General features: G+C 48.4%; 1 pseudogene; it reads left to right on the top strand.

Annotated features, from left to right (window-relative positions):
* Positions 1 to 5,139: 5,139 nt before the first annotated feature.
* Positions 5,140 to 5,266, top strand: part of LOC102773342 — a 7,582-nt pseudogene continuing 7,455 nt past the window's right edge.

The following is a 5,266-nucleotide window of genomic DNA, read 5'->3' as shown; positions in this document are numbered from 1 at the left end:
CCCCCCCACCCCCCCGTGCCTGTCCTCTTCAGCTTGTTCTCTACCTCAGGATTTCTCAACCGCGGCACTATTGGGGCCAGTTCGTTGTGTGCTGTGCACTGTGGGATGTTGTTTACCCACTAGATGCCAGTAGCATCCTCCCAATCATGACAACCGTTTTCCCCTGAGGGCAGAGCAGGTGTCTCTCCCAAACCTGCTCTGCCCTGGGCTAGCTGTGTGCCCAGACATCTGTACTATTTCCTGCGTGACCCTGTAGCATTTCCCACTGAATGCAAGCTATCCAAGCCTCCGTTTCCTCACTCATAAAATAGAGAAAAATGAGAGTAAATCTCTTGCAGGCTTGTTGGAGGACTGAGTGAGGTAACTCATGTAAAAGGATTATAGTGCTTAGCACAAAAGAGCGATTCCAGTACCTGAGCGTTATTATTAATCCCTGTCCCCCAGGGCTCTACACCTTCTTTCAAAGTGACCACTAACTGACCTTAAACTTGCTTGTAAGACACTTAATGACCCGACCGTACCTCTCCGACTTTATTTTTCCAACACTCCAACCAAACTCAGCACTCCGAACCTAGCGACTGCTTTCAATGCCAGGGAAGTAGCCAAGTATTTTATGGCCCCTGCGGTCATTGCACATGTTGTTATGTTCCCTGTGCCTGGAATTTTCTTCCCCTCCCCCAGCTAGCTCCCAGTTTACCCTTCACGCCTCAGTGTGGATAGCACCATGTCCAGGCAGGCCTCCCTGAGTAAACCTGTATAATTTTATTAACCAATGTCATTCCAATGCTTTTTTTAAAAGGACACAGTGCTGCTCCAAGCCAGGTCTCCGGAACCTAACACAGTGCCTCACGTCCAATAGGGACTCCATCGTTTGTCCAGTCAATAGCTAACATTAGGAACTGCTTTAGAACTAACATGGAAAAGGATTCTTTTTCTCTTCCTTCCCAGGTGGCCATGTATTCTTTCACTTTGCATAGTGCTTGCAAATGGAACCCATGAGTCCGTATTCTTCAGTATGGGAAGTGGACTTGGGTCAATGGAATAAAGTTTAAAAGTTATCAAACTAGGCTCTGGTCAAGTTATTCAGTTAGTTGGTTAGAGTGTGTCCCGAGTGACCAAGGTTTTGGGTTTGATCCCCAGTCAACGCCCACACAAGAATCAACCAATAAATACACAATTAAGTGAAACAACAAACTGATGTTTCTCTCTCTCTCTCTCAAATAAAAAATAAAAAAGCAATAAAATGTTTTTTAAAGTTATCAAACCTTCCAAAGATAGACCAACTGTGAATTTTATTTTTCATTTTTTTAATTAAATATATTTCTTTATTGATTTCAGAGAGGAAGGGAGGAGAGAGAGAAACATCAATGATGAGAGAGAATCACCGATCGGCTGCCTCCTGCATGCCCCCCACTGGGGATCGAGCCCGCAACCCAGGTATGTGCCCTTGGCAGGAATCAAACCTGGGACACTTCAGTCCGCAGGCTGATGCTCTATCCACTGAGCCAAGCCGGCCGGGGCACCAACTGTGAATTTTAAATGGAGCCTTTGTAATTTAGTATCAGGCTTCCAGTCTGTGCAGTCTGCAGAGTGCTCCCCATTGTCCCAAGTCCACTTCCCATACTGAAGAATACGGACTCATGGAGGCAGGAAACAAACTTCTGACTCTCTTCAAAGGCAGCAAAGTAGGAGATGGTAAAGAACAGAGGTGACAAGGGGGAAGTCTGGTAGATCCCAGCATGCCTACTACCCCAAATGTCCTAAGCTGTGTGTGTGCACTTGCACACACACACACACACACACACACACACACAGTAAAAGCAGAGGCTGTGGGACACCCCTGGAACGCTGTCACCTGCAGAGCCCCTTAAGAAATCTAAGGGAGGGGAGGGGGTTAGGTCCAGCTGCAGGCTTCCTCCTCCCTCCCCAAGGCTTAGTCATTTCCCATAGGTTGGGCTTTACCTGTGAGTCTGAGTCACCAACTAGGTGCCAGGGAGTGAGAGGTGCTGCCCAACATGACACATCTGCCTGCCCCAAAAGGAGGTTAGTTAGCCACTGGGGTGCAGGGACCACCACCCTGGCCCTGGGTGCTAAGAAGCACAGGCTCTGTGAGGGACCTGGGAGCCCCAGTCCTAGAACAAGGCCTTGGGGAAAGAACTGAGAGTGCAGGGCTCCTTTGCTTGTCTAACAGCTTTTCTTTTCTCCTCCTCATCCTTCTCCACCCATGAGGAACCAGCCATCTGGGCCTGAATCTCGCAGTAACTCAGTAGACAAAGCCACAACCCTCCTCAGGGGGCTTGGTTGAAGGCCCCACATTCCCAGGCACTTGGTGGGCTCTCAACAAATGTATTTCCCATCTCCTCTCTGTGAGTTGAGGGGAAAGCAAAGGCCTGAGGAGCACCAATAGCATGCTGATCCCAAGGTGGACTGAGTTGACCAAACGTCTCAGTCATGCAAAGGGCTTCCCGAAGCTGGCCAGAGGTGGCCAACCCAGCCCTGGGAGAGGCTGGACTCTAAATTGGGGATCTTTTTTAAAAAGTATTTTTTAAATTGATTTCAGAGTGGAAGGGAGAGGGAGAGAGAGATAGAAGCATCAATGATGAGAGAGAATCATTGATCAGCTGTCGCCTGCATGCCCCACTCTGGGGATCAAGCCTGCAACCCAGGCCTGTGCCCTGACTGGGAATCGAACCGTGACCTCCTGGTTCACAGGTGCATGCTCAACCACTGAGCCACTCCTGCTGGGCTAGATTGGGGGTCTGGACCTCTGTTTGACCTTCACTGTCCTTGTAGCAACCACTTCCACTCCTATTAAGCTGTGCTAACCGTAGTAGGCTGAATAATGGCTTCTCAAAGATGTTCACATCTTAGTCCCTGGGATCTATGAATGTTACCTTACATGGCAAAGGCAATTTTTCAGGTGAAATTAAGTAAAATATCTTGAGGTGAGATTATTCTGGGTTATCCAGGTGGACCCAATATAATCACAGATGTGTCATGTTGGGCAGCACCCCTCACTCCCTGGTACTTTTTTCTTTGAATATGTTTTTTTAATTTATTTCACAGAAAGGAAGGGAGAGGAGAGAGATCTTCATGCTGGCTGGACAACTTTCTGATTATGCCTTGTATGGATAAAAAGAGCAGAGTATTCATTCACACAGAGAGCGCTTAGAAGAGCTTCAGCATGTGACTCATGGATCCTACAGCCATCTCAGCAGAATCCAAGGAACAAAGATGGGATCATCCAGGAAAAATCTGTGGGGAGTGAATGCCTGTGACATGCATGGGAGACCCGCAAGGTTTTAAAATTTTTATAGCAGTAGAACCACTGCCAGCGTGGATTGAAAGGGACAGAGAGAAGGCAAAGTGAAAGAAGGCTGTCAGACTCCCAACATTCTACAGGCAGGAAGCAGGGTGATAAAATTACTCAACTGCACACAGGAGTTACCCTTCAAGAAAAAGGAAGACTGATTCTGAGAGGAAAGGGGGCATGCCCAGAGCCTCAGAGGATTATTCCAGGCCATGAAACCTACGGAGTTTTCCCAGCTGTGTTCTGAAATTTCTAGGGACCAATGACTTCTTCTTTCCTCCCATTTTCTCCCTTTTTGAATGAGAATGAGAATGTCTAGATCAATTATCCGATGCCTGTCCCTTGGAGCAGATAACTTGTTTCTTTAATTTCACCGGTTCACGGATGGAGAGAGAGTGGGCCCGCTGGCCAGTCTGCCTCAGCTGTTAGACCATTACCCCGTGCACCGAAGGGTCTCGTGTTCCACTCCCAACCGGGGCACATATCCAGGTGGTGGGTTCCATCCTGGTCAGGGTGCATTCAGGAGGCAGCAGATCAATGTCATGCTCTCACAATAATGTTTCTCTCTCTCCCCACTCCTCTCTTTCTACTAGTGGAATCAATAAAAAATACATCCTCGGTTGAGGATTATTTTTTTAAATGGGCCTCAGGATGGATTACATACAATGCCTCCCTCATACTTTAGATTATTTGGATGGTGAGATTTGGAGCTTTTGAGCTGATGAGATTTAGGTGAAATTTTAGTCCTTGAGTTGATGCTCTGATAGGTTGAGATTCAGAGGGATGTTGGAATGGAGTGTGTTTTGTGTATATGAGATAAATGTGAATATTCGGGGGCCAGAGGGTAGGCTGTGGTGGGCTCAATAATGACACCTAAGAATAGCCACGTCCTAACTCCTGGAACCTGTGAATATGCTAAGCTTACATTGCAAAAGGGACTTTGCAGATGTGGTTAAGTTAAGGATCTGGAGATGGGGAAATTAACCTAGATTATCTGGGTGGGGCCAATGTAATCACGATGTATAAGAGGATCCTTATAAGAGGGAAAGGGAAGGGTGAGAATGAGAGAAGATGTAATGAGAGAAGCCAACGGTGGCGTGATATGGGTCCTGAGCCAAAAGAACGTGGGTGGCTTCTAGAAGCTGGAAGAGGCAATGAAACAGCGGCTCTCCTAGAGCCTCTGGAAAGCACCCAGGCCTGCGAGTCCACTCTGGACTTCCAGGGTTGTAAAATAATACATTTGTGTTATTTTAAGCCACTTAGTTTGTGGTAATTTGTTATAGCAGCAGTAGGGAACTGATACACTAACCCTGTTCCTACAGCAGCTCCACACCACTCAAGCTAACCTACTTACTCTCCCATCTGGGGCCCCTCCTATGGCCTCTGGACTTCCAACTTGACATTTCTAACCAGCCTCCCACACAGACTTCCACCAGTTATGTCCTTGGCACCCCTTCACTTTTTCCCGTTTCCTGACCCTTCCCAGATCCGCACCATCCTTTTATCTGATGATTGTTAACCCTAGCTGCACAGTAAAATCACTTGAGTGGAGGTGGGGGATGATTTGTGAAAAACATTGAGGCCCCAGCCCAGACCAATTAAATCAGACTCTCTGGAGGCGGGGCCCCAGCACGTACGAGGTCATTGTTAAAACTCCTCAGGTGAGCCATCATGAAGAACACCTGCCAATCGACTAACAGGAATTTAAGGCGGCACATACAGGCCTGGGGGCCCGAGCCTCAAACACAGAGGGCCCAGCAGCCTCCAGGATCCAAGAACCCAGGTTTCCCACCGGCTCCCGGCTGTCCCCACGCGCCCAGAGGAAGAAGATGCGGCGGCCGCGCACGGTGTTCAGCGCACAACAGCTGCGGGTCCTGGAGGAATTCTTTGAGGCAAAACCCTACGGGACCTACGAGGAACGCGAGGCCCTGGCAGCCAAGCTGAACCTGCAGGAGG

This window comes from Myotis davidii, unplaced genomic scaffold (genome assembly GCF_000327345.1).
Source record: "Myotis davidii unplaced genomic scaffold, ASM32734v1 scaffold134, whole genome shotgun sequence".
Classification (NCBI taxonomy): Eukaryota; Metazoa; Chordata; class Mammalia; order Chiroptera; family Vespertilionidae; genus Myotis; species Myotis davidii.
The sequence above is the reverse complement of the archived record's forward strand: the minus strand, read 5'-3'. Positions and strand labels throughout refer to the sequence as shown.